This window comes from Eurosta solidaginis, chromosome 1 (assembly GCF_040869045.1).
Source record: "Eurosta solidaginis isolate ZX-2024a chromosome 1, ASM4086904v1, whole genome shotgun sequence".
NCBI classification, from domain to species: domain Eukaryota; kingdom Metazoa; phylum Arthropoda; class Insecta; order Diptera; family Tephritidae; genus Eurosta; species Eurosta solidaginis.
Genome location: NC_090319.1, coordinates 201564942 through 201586977, shown reverse-complemented (window position 1 = coordinate 201586977; position 22036 = coordinate 201564942). Strand labels below are relative to the sequence as shown.

The following is a 22036-nucleotide window of genomic DNA, read 5'->3' as shown; positions in this document are numbered from 1 at the left end:
CATCATTCGATCTTTGACAATGCGCGTTTGCTAACAAAAAATTTGCTGGCCAGTTTTTCTAATGTTATAGGGTTTAATAGGTTTTAGAACGTTTGAAAAATCTAAACAAGTGTATAAAGAAACCTGGAGTGAAGTTTCGTGGAAACATTGTTTTATATCTATACACCTAAACTTATTTGGTGGTAAGCCGCACAGCGCACAAAGTATTGGCTCTCGTTCAAATAACCCTGCCGTGGTGAAAAGCAAGGAAAGGAGCATCTCCAGCGGTTTGGGTTTTAGAATAGTCACCTAGATTAACGTGGAAATGGTCCGAATACGCACATAAATTGCAATTTTTTTTCCTATTCAAGAAAGTGCATATACAGCAGCAACTATGTCCGTCAGATTTAATGGGAACCGTTAGTTTCCATATACTGATATACAATATATGTGCTTCTTTGGTTTTCTCGTTCGCAGCTTACGCTTGCGCTAACAGCGACGCAGCCGGTCTCCCTTTGGCTTATGTTTACTTACATATACCAACACCTTGGTGCAAAAATTAAAACAAATATCCACCCTGCTTTTTGCATAACTAGCGAGGGTTATAACATTTTTTCTCTTCAAAAATCATCAAATCTACTTTTAAGAGAATTCCTAAATCAAATCTTGAAAACATTTATGTAAATATATGTACATACATGTTAAGTTCTGTCGACAAGTTTATAATTGCACTTATACATATGTTTGAATATTGAGGCTGTTTAGGCCACCAGCCTAAATATTCACTACCACCCTAATGCACACTTTTTGACAATATTATTATTTACCGGTAACGGCCCACCCCCGCCGACCGCTAACTTCAAAGGGGAAAAACTCGACGAAAGTTCGCTATCGGCAGGTGGTGCGGACCTTTTTCGTTTTTAAATCCTTTTTTCTATTTTGGAACGTCAACGAGCCAGCAGCCAGCCCCAGGTGAGTTTCCTAACTTTTTTTCGAGTGTACATCGTAAAATTTAAACTGTGTTCTAAATTGTGAACTGCCAAGTGAACTTATTTCGTATAATTAAACTTCTTGCCATTGTCACTTAAATTTTAATTTTTAACTTTCTATTTGCAATTAATCACTGGCATACATTTGAACGTGTTAAGTGCATTTGGTAATTCGATTAATTTCTTCCTAACTGCACTACGGCATATTCACTCGGAATTGCTATTTATATTGTGAAATTAATTAAACTTCCTGACGTCCAGGAAGTTTGTGAGTGCTTCACTTGTATAAATAATTATTGTAAAATATTTATCGTTTATAAATAAATTGTAAGGGTCGGTACTAATTCTTCTCTTTTCTATTTCTTTTATTTGCGTGCGATCGCGCCCCATGACCTGGGCGCCAAATTCCCCCCGCAACATTGGTCCTTACGCGCCGAGAAAATCAAAAATTTGAAGACAACATAGGTGATTTACCCCAGAATCAGCCCATCGGAATAATTGGAAATTATTAACCAAGCAAGAAAATTATTTATAAAAGTATTAAAATCAACCAGCAGTGAAAAAAAGTTGGCCATCAAAACGAACGAGCAGCGTATACCAACTCGTCATCTCACACATACATACAGTCCATTAGCATTAAAACATCATCAGCATATCAAACAGTCCACTCATCTACATCACATTATCACATCATCATCATAACATCACATTCAACAGCCACAGTCCATTATTATCGCATACAGTCCATTTATCACATCATCGTTATATTGCTATCACTCATACAGTCCATTCGCATCACATCGAAAACACATTATCATCACTTCACATCAACACATAAAACCTTAAGGTACGTACGTGGTTGCTTGGTTGCACAAAAACCTTTTTTTTTCGTTTTATTAGTTGCGTGATTTTACGCACGGAAAGTGCATTCCGTGTTAGAGATAATAAAGGCAAAGCAAGTGAAATTGCTAAATTTCGTGTTTTTAAACACACCAATCGCCTTTTGACGATCGGGTAATTCCCCCCACCAGTGGTAAGGGTTACTCGACACCGCTCAAGGCAGACAGTCAGTGAATTTTTTTTAGTTTTTTTTCACATTCATCACTGCACTGTATTGTACCCCTCGTCGTCACAGACGTTGACAAAACTTCCTAGTCAGGAACCATATTTTCACTTGGTTGATAGCCTTAGCTTGTCTATCACGGAAGTCACTTTAGTAATCAGTTTGCGAGCTGAAATATTACCAAAAGCCAAAAAGTATCACTACGTTGGGTGGCTAGTGGCTTGATCACACAATTTATACTGATCGCTTTATATTATATAGCTGTATTTTTTATCACTTTTCTTCTTAATAAATACTTAAAATTGTATGTTTTCCATGTCAAGTTGAATATACAAAAATTATTTCTTTTGTTGGGAAAGATACCCTGGTTGGCTACTCGGGGATACTCATCCGCGTTCACACATTAATATATACACATTAAATCCTCGTCAGGATTTCTATCTGTGTTTCACATCACTAGGTATACACATTAAATCCTCGTCGGGATTTCTATCTGTGGTTCAAATTTCTAGAATTACACACATTAAATCCACAGGATTTCGATTTGTGGTTCAAATCTCGAGGTGACACACTATATCCACATCGGGATTACATCTGCGTTTTTAAACTTTTTTTAGACACACTAAGTTTTCAGAAAATATCTGTGTCCAACACACCCTTTAGACACATTAAATATTTGCAGACGAATTCTCTTCTCTGCATTGCACATCACTGTAGACACATTAAATCCTCGTCAGGATTTCTATCTGTGTTTGATATCACTTTGTACACACTAGAACCTTTCAGGATTTCTATCTGTGCTGCATATCACTATATACACATTAAATCCTCGTTAGGATTTCTATCTATAACACTGTATACACATTAAATCCTCGTCAGGATTTCTATCTGTGGCTTACATAATCCTCGTGAGGATCTCTATAAGTGGTTCATATCACTGGCCACACATTACACCACGTCAAGATTTACATCTGATTCAATTTTTTCTTATCACTAAATTCACATAAGATTGCTTTCTGTGTTAACACATACAATCCGATCGGAGTTGAAATCCGTGTATTTTTTAGATTTTACTCACAGCAGGATTGATAGCTGGGCTACGTACAAAAAACAAAACACTCTTATAATTTTTGCTGCGGTTGAACACACACCAACGCCACTAAGTCTTTTGCCTTCAAGCTCGACAACTTTAAAGAATCAAGATATTCAAATTAATAAAATCAATTGAGACTTATATTAGATTGGCTGATTCCATAGCCGAGTTTGAACAAGATTTCAACTCCACCCCGGCCGAATCTCGGAACAAGCACACCCTTGCACTACTGCAAGAGGAGCTAAGGGCACTATGGAAGAAGACCAAGTCCACATATGAAAGTCTTCTCAGCAATTCTGAGCTGTCCAAAGACGAGCTCAGCTCACTAAGAAAGAAGAATAAAAGTTGCTTCGCATGCTACCTGCAATGCATGTCTGCTGTGGCGGCTGAAGCCGAAGCCATCACCCCACAGCTGGCCAAGGATGAAGCAAAGGATGAAGACTCTTCACGCCGTGGACATAAAATGCGGCTGCCACCTTGTGACACCGATGTATTTAAAGGCGACTACCTTTCCTGGCCAGCCTTTAGAGATATGTTCACGGCGATATACATCCATAATACCGATCTGAAAGATGTCGAGAAATTATATTATTTAAAACAAAAAACGCAAGGGGAGGCAAAAGAAATCGTGGGCAGGTGCTCATTAACAAACGAGGGTTTTGCAACCGCCTGGAAAAATCTAAGCGACAGGTACGAAAATAAACGTATCCTCGTCAACACACAATTAAAACTTTTATTTAATCTGACGGCAGTCGAGCAGGAGTGTCGAACTTCAATCAAAAAATTGCAACGGGAGATAAACAATTGCATCTCTGCGCTACAATGTCATAATATTGACATCACAAATTGGGATGCAATCATAACCTGCTTATGCTCCACAAAACTCCCTGAATCTACATTGGCTCTTTGGGAACAGACCGTAGAACGGAAGACAGATATCCCGAAATGGGAGGATATGGACAAATTCCTGTCCAATCGCTTCCAGACATTAGAGACGGTTTCCGATCTTAGGGGTAACAAAACTACAAATGCACCCAAAAGTCAAAATTCGAATTCTAGGGAAAATTCTACAAAACTTGGGGTTTACCAAGCCAGCGTACCAAAATCGGCATGTAAGATGTGCAACAGTACGGAGCACAAATTACGAAATTGCCAAAAATTCCGTAGGTTGTCTACGTCAGGGAAAATCGAATTTGTCAAGAACAATAGTTACTGTCTGAATTGTCTGTCGGGTGGACACACCGTGACACGATGCACTAGCCAATTTAATTGCAGCACGTGCCATGCAAGGCACAACACCTTGCTCCATCTTCCGACAGCACAACCAAAGACAACTACTCGAAGGTGGACTCAAAACACCACCGACAATACACCTTCAACCTCACAACAGGCTAGGGCAAGGATGGAGTCTGAAAAAAGGCAAGATAATGCTAATAACGTCTCTTCGTGTCATGCTAACACCACTAAAGGGGTGTTATTAGGAACAGCACGTGTCAATATACACTATAATTGAGTAAAGTTTTCTGCCAGAGCGCTGATAGACTCTGGGTCCGAATGCTCTTTCATAACAGAAAGACTAAAAAAGCGAATAAACCTTCCATCCAAACGTCTGCATGTGCAAGTATCAGGAATAAATAATACACCATCTGCACAGGTAAAGGAATCATGTGCGATTACGCTAGGTTCGCTTAGAGACCCCTTAGTAAGCATCAATACAGTGGCCCTAGTCCTGCCTCAATTAACAGGGGACCTTCCGACTTGCCAAGTGAGCGCAACGACTCGGCAAGCGTTCCCTGATCTGATTCTGGCGGATAAGAGGTTCTTCATTAATGAACCAGTCGACCTCATACTTGGAGGCGACATTTACCCCCAGATAATACTGAACGGTATACGGAAGAACGTTCTAAATACGCTTCTCGCCCAAGAAACCGTCTTCGGTTGGATTTTAACCGGTCGTGCAGATGCACCTCACCCAACCAATACACGAGTATCCTTTTTCAATGAAATTAGCCTAGACAAGCAGCTAGCCGCTTTCTGGGAACTTGAAAACGTACCTAAAAAAAAGGCCCTGACCGAAGATAATGCCTATTGCGAGGCACTATATAAAAACACAACGGAAAGGAATTCAGATGGAAGATATACCGTCGCCCTTCCATTCAAACAAAGCTTCCCAAAAACCGTCTGTTTGGGCCCATCTCTCAAGAGCGTCTGCTCTCAGTTCTATCGGAACGAGACACGCCTAGCCAAGACACCGGCCCTACAGACGGAATACAATAGGGTACTGACAGAATGCGTCACGTTAGGGCACATGTCTAAGGTGCACACCGTAGTACCACCACAATCAACTGATTGCTATTTCTTACCGCATCATGCGGTGATCAAAGAAGAAAGCACAACGACTAAAGTAATTGTCGTATTCAACGCGTCGTGCCCGACATCCAATGGCACAAGCCTGAACGATGTGCTACACACCGGCCCAGTACTTCAATCTGACTTAACAATACTACTCCTCCGATGGAGATTCTACAAGTACGTCTTCAAAAGCGACATTGAGAAGATGTACAGGCAAATTTGGGTAAAGGACAATCAAACCCAATACCAAAGAATAGTTTTTCGACTCAAAGCAGAGGACCCTGTCGGCGTGTTTGAGCTCAACACGGTAACCTTTGGGGTAAACTGTGCCCCCTATCTAGCGATCAGAACCCTACATCAACTTATTGATGACGTCGAGGCATCCCTGCCAACCGCAGCGCACATCTTGCGAAACAGTATGTACGTCGATGACGTCCTTGCAGGGGGGCATAGCATCGAGGCAGCAATCGCGGCTCGCGATGAAATCACAGCTGCATTAAAGTCAGCAGTATTCCCTCTGCGAAAGTGGACCTCTAATTGCAGTAGGATACTACAGGGCATACCCAAACCTCACAGGCTTACGGAAGACTTTCTGGAGTTCGAGGACGCGAGCATGGTAAAAACCCTAGGCATCCGTTGGAACGCGCATTCCGACTATTTTTATTTCGCAGCGAAACCAATCGAAAACCAGGATACCTTAACAAAGAGGGCGATCCTATCGGCCATCGCCAAACTCTTCGACCCGTTAGGCTGGCTTGCTCCAGTTATCATCGTAGCCAAGATATTAATGCAGAACATTTGGCTGGAGGGGACGGATTGGGATGAGCCGGTATCCAAAACCACTCTAGATCGGTGGCAAACCTTTATGCAGGAGTACCCCGCCATTAACCGGATTCGTATACCTCGGTGGGTGCACTTCACCCCAACCAACGATATAGAAATTCACGGCTTCTGTGACGCGTCCGAAAAAGCCTACGCAGCTACGGTTTACGTGCGAGCTAAGATCAACGATAGGACATACGTTAGTCTACTCATGACAAAAACGAGGGTGGCACCAGTAAAAACAATTTCACTACCAAGATTGGAGTTATGCGGTGCCGTCTTGCTGGCTGAGACTTTGGAAACCGTGATGGAGAACCTGAATTTAAGCAAATTTAACAGTCACCTATGGACAGATTCGACCATCGTCCTAGCATGGATTCGAAAACCCCCGTGTTCCTGGTCAACATTTGTAGCTCACAGGGTGACAAAAATCGTGGAGAAGGTAGGAACGAAAGCATGGCATCATGTCGAGTCCGCATCAAATCCAGCGGACTTATCCAGCAGAGGACTTCCAGCCACGGACCTAGTTGACAACTCTTTGTGGTGGCAGGGACCTTCTTGGCTGAAAGAAGGCAAGGCGGAATGGCCATCTCAAGGCGAACAGGAGTACCACACAAACATCGAAGAAAAACGAGTACAAGTGCATGCAGCAACGAACCTCAAAAATAGCGAGGATATTCTTGATCGGTTTTCCGATCTATCAAGAGCGTTGCGGGTAAGATTCGCCAATAGAACCCATCCAAAAACTAAATCGTCCTTTAAAGCAGAGTCGCACCAGATCTCGCCTGTCGAAATCAAGGCTACGACTAGCCGCCTCATCAGGATATCCCAAACCAACCACTATGCCGAAGAAATAAACTCTCTGAGAGCTAGAAAACCCATCGCGGCCAAAAGCGAGATCCTCTCCCTAGACCCCGTTATCGACGAAGATAGTGCCCTTCGGGTGGGGGGCCGTCTCAACGCATCCAGGGACGTTGCCGTCGACGAGCGTCACCCGATGATCCTCCCTTACGCCTGCCGACTCACCCGTCTCCTAGTCCAGTTTGTCCACACTATTTCCATACATGGTGGAAACCAACTAATGCTGCGGCTCCTACGCACGTAGTATTGGATACCTCGGGTCAAAAACATGATCCGATCCATCATCCACAACTGCAAGGCCTGTACGCTATTCCGCAAACGTTCCCCCACGCAACTCATGGGAATTCTCCCTGCGGAACGTACCACCTTTAGCAGGGCATTTACCCACACCAGGGTGGATTTCGCCGGACCGTTTGACATCAAGTCTTACAGCGGACGAGGATGCCGCATGTCTAGGGGATACGTCTGCCTATTCGTCTGCTTTGCGACTAAGGCGATCCACTTGGAGGCGACTAGCGACCTCAGCACCGCCGCGTTTCTCGCAGCATTTAGCCGGTTTGTCGCTAGACGAGGATGCCCGAAAAACCTCTATTCCGACAACGGAACGAACTTTGTCGGCGCGTCAAGGGCTCTCCGCTCAGAGGTCAAGGCATTCCTCGTTGATGCGCGCAACCAAACCCTCTCTAAATATGCCCACCAAACCCTGACATGGCATTTCATACCAGCAGCTGCTCCTCATATGGGCGGGCTGTGGGAAGCGGGGGTCAAGAGTTTCAAAACTCATTTCAAAAAGATCGCATCGGATCATAAATTTACTCTCGAGGAGTTTAGCACCCTCCTGTGTAGGATTGAATCCTGTCTCAACTCCCGACCCCTAAGCCCATCTTCAAATGACCCGTCCAACCTGGAGCCACTTACCCCCGGGCACTTTCTAGTCGGGGGCCACCTACTACCGCCACCCGAGATCGACGTCAGCGAGAATCGCGCATCACTCGTCAATCGATGGGAAAAACTCAAGGCGCTGCATCAAACCAAACGGTGGAAAACGGAGTATCTCACCGAATTGCAGAAGCGCGTTAAGTGGAAGCATCCACAATCAAACCTTAAACAGGGAGACCTAGTCGTCATTAAGGAGGATAATCTGCCCCCTAACGAATGGAGACTAGGTCGGATAGCCAACCTTCATTATGGCCCCGATAACCGAGTTCGAGTCGTCGAACTGGATACGGCAAGGGGACAAACCACCAGACCAATCACTAAATTGGTCCTACTACCACCCCCCAGTGAGGGGGTGGAAGATCTGTAACTCCCAACCGTTCTAACAAACTTCGTAACCCAGCTCTCGTTCACCCCGAACGAGGCCAACAAACCCCATAACCCAGCTCTCGTTCACCCCGAACGAGGCCAACAAACCCCATAACCCAGCTGCCTTCCCAAGGCAGGATAAAAAAAAGGGAAAAAATTTATTCATATCACCACCAGAATATCCAGCGACCCAAAACATTCAAACATCATCCCCCAGGATGATTAAAAACGTTCCGATTCAAAAGTATTTTAGGTTCAAAAGTTAATTTATTGTCGAGAAGAAAAAAATGTATCTTAAATGTGATTATGCTTAAATAATCATTTCTGATTCATATCTCAGACCAAATAAAATCTTCAATGAGAAGTAAAACTTCAACACGTAGAAGCTTCATTAATCAGTCAGAAGGCTGAATGGAAAATGGTTAAAGGACTATTGATCACCTAAAATAAACAAATCTGATTCAAGGATGATCCCAAAAATTATTGAAAAACTATACTCAGTTTTCATCAGCAAAGGTAATAATATTTGATTATTAATTATTGGCTTCGATGAACTTCCGAATTTAATCAACGCGATGCTGAGCAGGTTGGCATAGTGAACATTTTTTTCTTTCTTCTCAGTTCTCCATTAACAACGTTAACGGATTTTACGTACAAATACGAGGTATTAAATGGGGATTAGGAGGCCGTAAACGATATCCTTTCTTCACACAAAGACTACATGGTTAACGCAAAGTACCAGTGTTCATTCGAGGCGATGACCAACCCCACAATAGCAACTCAACACAATTCCCCTTTTTGTCACCGTAACTGCCCTATCGTTGAGGTATCAGCATTGAAGAAACGGTAGGAGGGACAACCCATAGGTCACTATATACACCTTTATTAAACCCCAAACCGGTGACACCTAGACAGCACAATTTTCATTTACCTCCGGATCCAATGCTGGGGTTATATTTTCGCGTCGGGAAAGCACATGCAATTGTGTGTCCACATCTCAGCCATCAACCCTGATGCCAATATCGTATTCGCCCCGGGCACATCATGATTGAGCAGCACACTCCATGCTATGTACCATATGCCAATCACCTCTCACTGAAATAAGCAGTCAAAAAGAAAAAAAATATGTCCCAACAGCTGCGAAAAAATAATTTGGAAAAAAAAATTAAAATTTACCTTGAAACTATTCAAAATGTCTCGAAAAGATTTGCAACCCAAGCTCTGCATGCATATCCTTGCAATTTCTTATTGATGTCAGCAATCCTGACATATGCTCCTGATTTGCGACAGCAGCTCGTTGGGTCTCTGCTAGGAGTGTCAAGTGGTGAGCGTGCTTCCTTGTTACAGATTTTCTTGTAGTCTACTGATCCATTCCAGAGCACGACTGGAGTAGACGATTGTATTCGCGTTCACCCACATCATCTTTGTGTTTGGGCACTGGTCTACCTCAACCACCAAAAGCTTGGCAGGCCAGGTGACCCGAATGGCAATTATGCACAGCTGAGAAATAATGAGTTTTACACGATCCTGATCTGCGTCTTAGCTGCGGCTGCCGCAGCGCTGGCATTTATTGCGCTTTAATTTATTTTCTTTGAAAAACTTTACTTATACTATTGAGAAAACAACAAAAAAAAATGTTTGCTGTTAAATATTTGGTTTAGTTATTAAGCTACTAAAAACTACAGTCTCACCATGGTTTACATCGAAGGTATATCGAAAAATGAGCGTTTATGTAAATCCTCATTAATAATCATCAAGACATGGAGATCTTTCTTCAGCATTTGGGTTATTCAATCATGAGGTAATTTCAAAGTTGATGATCTTGTTCAAACGACATTTAGCATATGGATCATCTTGCACATTACCAGGCGGCGCATGATTACTCGTCATACGATGTGTCTTAAGTGCAGTACCACTTATGTAAGAATCACCACACACGTTACATTTATAAGGCTTTTCCCCGGTATGGCGCCGGATATGAATGCGCAAATCATTGGATTGTGTAAAAGATTTTTCGCATTCTGAACATTTGTACGGTCGTAGTCCTGTATGTATTCGCATGTGCCTTGATAATTTATTTGGTCATATAAATGGCTTTCCACATATGGGGCAAACAGCCGGTCGTTTACCGGTATGCTGTCTCTTATGCACAACTAAATCCTGTCGACGAGGAAATCCTTCTTCGCATTCATCACACCTATAAGGCTTTTCTCCTGTATGACGTCGTATGTGTATTATTATGCTAGTTTGAGCAAAGCTACGTCCACAATATGGGCAAATCTCACGCTTATAAGTTTTATATTTTTGACTTTGTATCGTGTTCTAGATCACCATCACCGGAATGCATTGCACGAACGTGACGTTCAAGTGCAAATTGACGTGCAAAAGTACGTGGACATAGTTCGCATACAATTGGCTTTTCCTCGGTTGGCTTGGGCGCCACCGCAGCGATATGCTCAGCAGATACATTGGTGTGCGCAGTTTTTATATGCTTTTCCAATGTCATATTTCTGGCAAATACCCGCTGGCAGTGTGGGCATTTCCGCCAGTGAGATGTCACAAATGTTCCCAATCGTGATCCGATCGATAACCCTTGACTTCTTTTTGTACTGTTGCTTACATTTTCATCTGCTGATATAGTGCTTCTTGCTTTAACCTGATCTACTTTCTCAGATTGTTGAGCAAGGCTACAATTATTCGCATTCTCGTCAGGCGAGCTTTCAATAGCCTGTGCTAGATCCTTATCATCCTCATTCTCGGCCAATAAGCACACACCATCAATAGCTTCGCAACTATCATCCTCTATATATGGAATTATAAATACTCCTGTGCTTGGCCTTTCTTCCTTGGACTGTGTATTTTGATATTGGCCAATAAAAGATTCTGAACGTTGTATTGTACCAATGAAATCATACGAGTGCAAAAGTTTATGTGTACAATCACTGCAAATACGAGTCGGCAGCAACTGCTCAGGGTTTTTTACTTGAAGTCAACATTTGGATATCATTGGCACGCAAACTTTGTATATACACACCACCCTTTCTCCGCTAACCCCATCGAGTACTTGCTGCTCGGTTTGTCGCTGACAACATTGTCGCCAATGACTGTCGGATTGGTGTGACCATTTTCCTCCAAATAATACTCGATTGCGCTTTGCAAATTGTACGGTAGTTCTTGAGGCAAATAGTCTAACAGTCTTGCGCGCACACTTTCCACAATGAGCTCCTCAGGCGTTTCATCGGTGAACATTTCCTTTGCATAATCCCAAGAACGATCTTTTACAATGCGTGTCAAATAACTATAAATATCACCCAATCCATTGCCTGCAATAGATGAACTTTATTTTCAACTCCTTATATGTTACACACATTATTATGCATATGCACTACTCATTAGAATTAGCCATAACCTTGACGTTTTTTTCTGTCGTCAACATGGTCAAAATGATTTTAGCTGTCGGTCTATCTTCAGCCAAATCATTTGTACAACAATACAATATTTCTATTATCGCATTGAAGTCGTCTGTTAATTCGAATGTTTGTGGTAGTGGTGGTCGTGTGCCACATGCTTGTTCCAGTATATCTGTATTATCCTGATCTGATATGGATGTGCTACTTTCATCAATCGATTCACTTTTCGCCGTGTCATTATGGTTCATATTGTTACACTCCTCGTCATTTTTAGATGTATCTGTGTGTGTGGCGGTACAAGGGCAATGGTTTCATAAATAACTAGTCCAAAACTAAATATATCAGCTTTACAATCAATAATTTCCAATTCGTCTATGACCTCAGGTGCGCACCATATATTTGTACCTACATAACGCAAATGTGGATGTTTGGTGAAATCAATTATTCCATTTTCATCTAATGGTAAGCTTACACCAAAATCACACAATTTACACATTTCGAAATCGCCTTTAACCAAAACATTCAATGATTTTAAGTCTCCGGGTAATAATTTGGCTTTGTTGTGTAAATAATCTAAAGCATTTGCCATATCAACTATCATTTTAAGCGTATACTTCGCGGGCAATGGCCCTAAATTATCATCGTTAGGTTCTTCCAATATGGAGCCCAATGACGTTTTGCAACACTCCAGTGCTAACGATTCTACACCATCCGCACCCTTGATAGTACCACGAAAACCAACTATATTTGGATGAGATAGCTTTCGTAAAATTTCTGCTTCTTCGTGAATGCGTGCATTGAAGAAAGCTGAGTGTTTTATTTGCTCGTATCGTTTAAGAAATACGCTTCACAGCCCATGGTGAACGCATTTGGCCACATTTTGGTGAACGCTCCAACTTATAGACATTAACTCCTGTGCCATAGCCAAGATTCTTCACAAAGGGTGATGGTGGAGTTCGCAGAGGTGTACTTAATTCCTGGATATTCTGCAAGTGTATATTTCGTTTCAAACGTTGTGGAGTCTCCATTGTGGTAATTTTTCGGAGATTACTATCTTATTGCTTGTAAACCTATTACAGTACTTAGTAAAACAAAATAATTCATCAATGGATTGGCCTTAAATTTTCGTTTACGATCCCCTTCTAATTGCGCAGTACTAATAGTATTATTAGTTAGTATTCGTATCATCAGATTAGAATGTCAGTTTTATATTTCTACTATATGTAAATGGACGGCAATCTGAAAAGAGAAGAGAAAAAGATGGTATTAGTCGAGCTAGCAAGTGAATAAGAAAAAATCCACGTTTCCTGGAAATTCATTCTAAAATGTGTGTATACTCACTCCCATGAATGAATGACATTTTTGAATGAACGAAACAAGGTTGCCACTCGATGACATTTGCTTTTTTCGTTTCTTACGCTGTACACATTGCGCGCGATCCCATGGGATCACAAGTCGGATCCGCGGGATCCAACAAACTCTAGTGTTAGTACCCGAACAACTTTACCTTTTTCCAACAAATGAAAATTTTGTTTTAGTCTGACAATTTGGTGCATAAAAACACATTCAAAATCAACTTTGTGGTGAAAACAAAAGGTGAACCACTCGAGACCGAAATAATTTCCAAGCAAGAATAACGTAGTGTCATATATGCTTTCGATACTACAAACAAGGAAGAAATTAAACTTTTTCGAAGACTATAAATTTTATGTCGCTTCAGGACTCTGACGCGAGCTTTCCCTAAATAATACATGACATGACCATTATGTCTCATTACGCTGCCAAATTGGCAGCACCGCACAACTGCCTCATTCCAGTGAGTGGAAGAGTTATCAGCTGACAGCTCTACAAGTTACCACACTCGATAGTGTAGGCTATCCCTGCCAGGGTGGTGTTGAAATCAACAAACACACCACAATTTGTGATTCTCACACAACATGGCCCAAATCAACACAAAGAGTGTTCCCAAATAGCGAATAAAGGCCTCTTTACATCTGTTGCACATTTTATCTGCACGACGTTATTTGACTAGTCATTTTACAGTCATTCATAAGTTATATTCATAGTCACATTTGCATGGGCGTGGGTAAGTTTTGTGACCAAATTTTTGTAGGGCAATTACAAGGAGCCGGGACAACACACGGGTTTACCGTGATATACCGTATATTGTCGCGTATTGCCTGCCTTAGGCAAACACCAAAAAATATAGTTTGCCCTAAGTCTATATTTAACAATTCTTAATCTTACTGTTGGTGGCTTTCAATATCAGCATTTTCATTCTGATGAAACTAATTTCAAAACGAAAGGTCATTTTAGGCGTATGTCAATCAAAGTTTACTAAACCTAACAGTGGGTTCAACCAGTACACGTCACTACATCGGCAGAATAACTTAACCAGATTATTCATCCCAATAAACCCTTAACCCGAGTACGCCAACCACAAGCTCGACCAATTAAGCTTTTACTCTCCGCGCATACGCCACCCAACTCCCTTAAAATGCAAAACAAATAATAACAAGTTCCCGTTCCAGAATGACGGGTTTCTCGGTCAAACGCAACAAGACGGAGCAACGCGTTGACTCCTTCACCGTCTCCTGCCGGTTGTGCCAGAAGAACCACGGCATACGACTATGCCCGCGGTACAGGGGAATGTCGGCAGAAGAACGCCTCCGGGCCGTCCTAATACACCGGTACTGCCCCAATTGCCTATCGCCGTTCCATCGGTTAGAGATATGCCCTAGCAACGACCGTTGCCGCCACTGCCGTGAACCACACCACACTACGCTTCACATGGAGGACGAGCAAGCACGGCCACCCCCGATCCCTTGCGAAGAGCGCGACGACGACGAAAGCGACGAGGTGCTATCGATCAACATCACCGAGGACACACGATCGTGGGCCCAACAGGTAGAAGAGGAGGAGAAGGAGATGGAAGAGTTCACGAGAAGTGCAGCCGCCTTAGCCATCGCCCCAACGGCCAGTGGAGAAGCACGATCCTTCCGACCACTGCTTCAGCATGAGAAGCAGAAAAGCAATCAGAGACACATAGAACACGGGGATGGCGCGGAGACCCGTCCTTTCCGCCCATCGCACCGCAATGCCAGTAGGCGCCGGGGCGGCGCGGAGCCGCGTCCGTTCCGCTCGACCCGACGCTCCACTGGCAGAGCGGCCCCGTATCAACCATGCAAGGAGGGTACCACAACCACCCTCGCGCGCCAAACAACAACCCCAACCGGCTTCAGAAGTGGTCGACTCCGGGACAATTTAGCGGCACCGACTATAACTCGAGCATTGATCGCCATCGCGCCGACAGCCATAGTCCGAATTGAGGCAGGAGGCCGTTTACACCTGGTCCGCGCCCTGTTAGATGCCTGCGCTCCCATCAGCATTATCGATGCCAATTTGTGCAAGGATCTACACCTGGAGCGTAACAATACCGCACGTCTTTCGAGGTGCACCATCGTTCTTCGAGGGAAGTATGGGGTAGCGGGAAAGATCACGACCCAAGCCACCGTAATAGCAAACTATGCCAGGTTAAACCCCACGGCAAATCTGGACCCGTCGGTAGCGGCCCCATTCCAGTTCATGAAGCTGCTCCTCACCCAAGCCACAATATTCGGCCTCGTCGTGTCCGGAGCCCACCCACTATAAAACCTTAAACTATACCACAAGGTGCATTTTAAACCAAGCAACCCCACGTACTTGAATACTAACGCTTTTCTTTTTCATCCACAGTTCAGCGAGGCTGCATTACTGCGAGCACGGATGTCAGCCGGAGATCGTACTTACGATCCAACGATACATACACATCATAGTTTTAATTTACTTATTTTATCCTGCCTTGGGAAGGTTGCTGGCGTACTCACCAGTTTTTTCTTTTGCTCTTTCGAGTTGCTCGCCGCAAGGGGGCCGGCATGTTTAGGCCATCAGCCTAAATATTCACTACCACCCTAATGCACATTTTTTGGCAATATTATTATTTACCGGTAACGGCCCACCCCCGCCGAGCGCCAACTTCAAAGGGGAAAAACTCGACGAAAGTTACCTATCGGCAGGTGGTGCGGACCTTTTTCGTTTTTAAATCCTTTTTTCTATTTTGGAACGTCAACGAGCCAGCAGCCAGCCCAAGGTGAGTTTCCTAACTTTTTTTGAGTGTACATCGTAAAATTTAAACTGTGTTCTAAATTGTGAACTGCCAAGTGAACTTATTTCGTATAATTAAACTTCTTGCCATTGTCACTTAAATTTTAATTTTTAACTTTCTATTTGCAATTAATCACTGGCATACATTTGAACGTGTTAAGTGCATTTGGTAATTCGATTAATTTCTTCCTAACTGCACTACGGCATATTCACTCGGAATTGCTATTTATATTGTGAAATTAATTAAACTTCCTGACGTCCAGGAAGTTTGTGAGTGCTTCACTTGTATAAATAATTATTGTAAAATATTTATCGTTTATAAATAAATTGTAACGAATCGGTACTAATTCTTCTCTTTTCTATTTCTTTTATTTGCGTGCGATCGCGCCCCATGACCTGGGCGCCACATTCCCCCCGCAAACAGAGGCAAATCAACAAACTTGATTTTGTTTTTCTTTAGCCGTTCTAATTCAATGAGTGATAAACCAAATTAATCACTTAATTAATTGAAAGATATCCATATTAATTCTTGCGCAATCCAGCACGTGAATAAATGCGTTATCAAGTAGCTTACATCCAACCAGAACAACGCTATTTTGTGTATGACGTGTACTACCCAATCCTATCCATATTTTCATCATTATTCATAGATTCTATACATACTACGTTTATTTACACATCACACAAATATTTTATATCACAGAAACATAAACATCACACGTATATTTCAGTGAGTTTGGGGGTCATTCCCTAATAAACCGTGTTAAGTTCTTTTGTGTGAAATACCATCGATATCAGCAGGGCGTTCCCTAACTAATATTGCTAAGTTTTAGGATGAAATCCCTTCGATATCAGCGGGGCATTCCCCAATTAACATAGCTTAGTTTTTTTTTTGTGAATCCCTTGGCAAACAGCGCAAAACCGGTTAAAAACCTATTCAGTTTCGAAAAATCGTTATTATAAATCTAAACCCTTCAAGTAACAGACGGCAAGTCCAGTTTCTAAATAATTGTTTTTCGGCTGGCGTCTGTAGTGTCGAACTTTCCCATCATCAACCCGAAGTTTCGTGCACAATACTAATTGTGAACTCAAGTAGTCAGTGTCAGTGTGACAAGTGTACCAAACAAGATGGTATCGATCTCTTTCCATTTTTTTATACTGTTGATTGTTTGTTTAGTTCAGTTTTAAATGTTCTAATATAATTTCAACCACCACATTTTATTTGTCATACAACTATATACATGTAAAATTAATAAAACTTATGTACCTTGTTGTTTTTTGGAAAAAAAAATAAATATAGCGTTATGCCCTTGAAAATGCCAAGGGAATTTGGCGAACCGTCGGGCTGAAGGTGGAATAATCGTGTTTTATTTGCACCATGGAAAATAAGAATCGAGTAGTCTCCATCCAACTTATATTTTGTCAAATCAAAACTTTGATACAGTCTCCAATCATGCCTCGTCCGCCATTTGAACTTCCTTGTGCCAACCGTCCACCTCTATTGTAGCCTTAAGATCTCCCTCGAAGCACAGATAGGGAATCAGGTAGTCTGTTCGTCTTGTGATTGATGACGCTAAACTACTGTGGCCGTATGGTCGGCGCTCAAGCTGACCAGAGGCACCGAGCCTGTTTGCAGTTGTTAACGCTATGTTCTTTGCTACGTCTACAGGTAGAATGTGCAGAATGGCACACAGTGCAGCCATCGGGGTTGTTTTCAGGGCTCCCGTAATGCTAAGCATTGATAGTCTGCATACCCCCTCTAATTTTTTGAGGTAGGTTGTTTTTTGTGTTGGTTTCCACCAAAAAAGAACTCCGTAGTATAGAATAGGGTTTACAACCGCGGTAAAAAACCAATGAGAAAAAGAGGGCGATAAGCCGCACGTACACCCCAGCATTCTTTTACATGCATAAAGTGCTAGTGAGGCCTTCTTCACCCTCTCCTCCACGTTGAGCTACCATGACAGCTTATTGTCTAGGATGATTCCTAAATATTTTGTGCAAGGTTTCTCCTGTAGAGTCACCCCTCCTAACTTAGGCCTTGTCCAATTTGGGACCTTGTACCTCTTTGTAAACAAGACCATATTCTTCTTCTCCGCGTTGACCTTCAACCCAGTATAAGATGCCCAGGTATGCATATTCCGAAGCGTAAAATTTAAGGGTCCCTCATCGAATCGCCTGGGCAGTTGATTTATGACCAGCGTCCACAGCAGAGGTGATAGCACCCCACCCTGCGGCGTGCCCTTGTCCACTGATTTCGTGGCCTCGTACAATCCTCATTGTGATGTAATCTTCCTGCAATTTAACATTCAGCCGATCCATCCTATATGCCAGGGCTTTCTCTATGCTTATTACAACTCTATGCAATGCGGTGTCTACCGACTTGCCTTTCGTGTACAAATGTTGGGTTGTGGAAAGCAGCTTTTCGTCCACGTTGGACTTTATGCACACATCTTTCAGACTTTCAAAGGTTTTGAGCAGAAATGATGTTAAGCTAATGGGTCTATAGTCTTTGGGATACACGTGAACGATCTTGCCCGCCTTTGGCTATACGATCAGTTCTCCTAGAGTGCCGTACATGATTCAGCCTTATGCACCCATCGAATATTATTTTAAACCATTCCGCGACCACTCTACTTGAAAGGTATAACATGGCCGAGAATATACCATCTTACCCCGACGATTTAAACTTAGAAAACGTCTTCACTGCCCATACGATCTTGGTATCGGTCACCAAGCTCGGAACTGTCCGCTCCGTGATCGAAGTGTCAGTGCTGTCTGCTGGCTTTTCTAAACCATCCGCCGATGGGAAATGTGTACCGAAAAGCACCTCAAGGGATTCTTCACTATTACGTTACCATTCCCCCTTTTCTTTCTTTATTAGCCCCTGGATTATGTTTCCCCTTGCTAGGACTTTTTTCAGCCGTGCTGTTTCGCCAGAGCACTCTTTGTCCGTACAGAAACTTTCCCATGAGATTCTCTTCGCCTTGGAAATTTCACGTTTGTAGATCCTCAGTAGATCCCTGTGTTTGTCGCGACACGCTTCGCTTTCCGCGGTCTTTGCTAGCTTAAACATTTCTTTTACCTACCTGTCTTCTTAGAAGACTCAGCTCATTTCTCCACCATGGCGGCTTTGCTTTCTTCTGAATCTTCTTAGAGGGTTATACGCGGTCATAAGCGTCCTTGTTAGGAATTCATTAGACCCTTCCAGTTCCTCCACATTGGCAAACTCTTTGTTTCTACCAGTTTGTTTGTCCCAGTTTTGTTTCTACCTGTTTCTGGAATTTAGTCCAGTTCGTTGACCTAGTGTATCTAAAGGTTCCTCCCTTCTTTACCCTCTTTAGGGCACGGTAGGTTTGAGACTAGCCGATAATAAAAAGTAAAATGCCAGCAATCTGGGTATGATACATGATTTCTGAAGGCTTTTAGATGATATAAAAACTCAAATGAAAATCATCTGATCGGTCGTTTTTTTGTTAGGTTGAAAAAAGTAATTTTTTTTATAATCGGGTTGAAAATATTACATAAAAAAAAATTGTTTGGTTCAAATATGCAGAAATATGCATTGTTTAAATATTATTTTTATAAAGATAACACAAATTTTACCGTTAATTAAAATATGTAAACGTAAGCTTTTAGCATTTGGTTTGTTTACGTTTATTTTAGTATAAGTCGAGGATCCATGTAATAAGATGCTACATTCAGGTACTAATTGCTTGCTTATTGTGAAATACTTTCACAAAAATACACTTGTTCACTTGTTTATTGAAATATTTTTAGATATCAAGTATGCTTTTGTTGAAATATAAAAAGAAGTTTGAAATAAAATGATATGTTAAGTGTTTTTGAGTTTGATTTAAAGCGAAAAAGAAGACTGAAATTACTCCGGATTTTAATTTCTTTACATTATCGTTCCTATTAAAATGAAAATAATCACGCATAAAAAAACTGTCACTTATCTCACACTGAAAATCGGTTGAAACTGTACTTATAGTGTAAAACAATGAAAAGGATTTTTTTTTGAAATAACTGTTACTTTAGAACAGAAAATAAATGAACATGTTGTGTATAGGAGCAGTGACGAGCGAGTGCCGAAAGCATTGTGTGGAAATTATAGAAAGAAGTTGTATCTGAAGAAAAAAAGTACCCGATTATTCCGACTACCATATTCCGTATAACACTCGGTCAAGGGCTGGAACCTCATGTGAATGTAAATTGTGTAAGACATTAAGTTTTCTAGTCAATCAAAAAAGAAATAAGTAAACTAAATTATTTGAACCGTAAATGTGCAAGTTGTTTATCAATTATTGGGCAGCAGATATTATTACGAAAAAGTTGATTAATCAGGTCCCAAAAAGCACAGTGGAACTAAATTGTCTAGAAAAATCACAAACCCATTCAAGTCACTGTTAGTTCTGCTTCTTCATCCAATGAAACAAAAGAAGAATATTTAATATCTGCGAAAGGTATACCTCAAATAAGTACTCATTTTGGACTGTCAACCAATTCTACATTTGGTATTGCTCGGTCGCTGCGTATGTCAACAAGAAAAAGAAAAATAATCGAACCAAACTTCATAGAAAAGTTACAAATGTTAAATCATTCACTTGATTCTCATTTCGATGTTAAAAAGTTCCAGTTTACTGTATCGAAAAAAGGAAAGGAGTCTGTTGTTGAAGAAGAACTTCTATTTAGCAAGAATGTGCAGAAACTCATCAAGGACTTTAAAGCAAGCCAAGGAGTAGCTAATGTACACTGAAATTGGGTGCAGATAGTGGTGAGGGATTCCTTAATATAACCTTATCGATTAAGTCGTATGATCAAGATTCATTGGGCCAAAACAATCAGAAAAGACAGACGTATAGTACTGGAAGTGTTGGAAAAATTTTAAAATATTCGGGAGTGAATAAGTTATTAATTGGATAATGGAGTTTTCTGAAGAGAATTATAATAATTTATCTCTTTTATGGAATTTGTTGCTATTGAAAGATTTTGATGGATCAATTGCAGCTGATCTAAAACTAACAAATATTTTAGTTGGATTAATGCCGCATAGTAGCAGCTATCCATGCACGTGGTGTATTGTACCCAAAGATGAATTAGATCGTGTCGGAAAACTCCGAATTATCGGAAGTTGCATGTCAAACTTCGAAGCTTGGAAAAATCGTGGTAGCAAAAAACAAAATTGCAAAAATTATTATAATTGTTCACATTCCTCTATGATTTCAGACAACAAAGATAAATTAATAATTGATTTAATTTCACCTCCAGAATTACATTTGCTGATAGGTGTTGTAAACTACCTATTTGATAATATCCATAAAAACTATCAAGACATTGCTGAACTGTGGGCAAAAAAATGCAATGTAAGTCGATATATAATGTATGGAAATTCAGGCTTTTCCGGAAACACTTGCAAAGTTTTGCTTAACAAAGTTGATATTCTACGTCAGCTTTGTGAACAAACGATCAATTTTAGCTGCATGAAGTATGTCAAATGTTTTGCAGATTTCAATAATGTTGTTGACTCTTGTTTTTCGACTGAAAGGAAAACTACCTACAGCCAAAATATTTCTATATTTCGAGCCACCTACAAAGATCTAGGTACCAATGTGACCCCAAAAGTTCACGCCGTTTTTTTCCAAGTGGAACGGTTTTGTAAAAGACATGACAAGGGTGTGGGGTTTTTCTCGGAACAAGCTGTCGAATCAGAAGTTGACTTCAAAAAAATTTGAAAAAAATACAAAGTTCAGAAAACTAATGATAGGTATTCCGAAAATTTGTTAAAGGCCGTTTGTGAATATAATAGCAGACATCTGTAACGTTATTTATTGCCTACGAAATGATGTAAAATATTTTCAATAACGATACAATATATATTACCTTTATAAAAATAATATTTAAGCAATGTATATTTCTGCATATTTAAACTAAAAATTGTTATTTATGTACTTTTTCACATTCATATAGTGATATGTAATCAAGTTCGATGAAAAAAAAATATTCTACTGGATTATAAAAA

At 41.3% G+C, this 22036-nt stretch overlaps 1 protein-coding gene and 2 pseudogenes across 4 annotated transcripts in view; all 3 read right to left on the bottom strand.

Annotated features, from left to right (window-relative positions):
• Positions 1-22036, bottom strand: part of LOC137236981 (trypsin-1) — a 709096-nt gene that overhangs the window by 481942 nt on the left and 205118 nt on the right. The window lies entirely within an intron of this gene.
• LOC137238767 (zinc finger protein 436-like) lies at positions 9944-11844 on the bottom strand (annotated as a pseudogene).
• LOC137240611 (lymphokine-activated killer T-cell-originated protein kinase pseudogene) lies at positions 11439-13055 on the bottom strand (annotated as a pseudogene).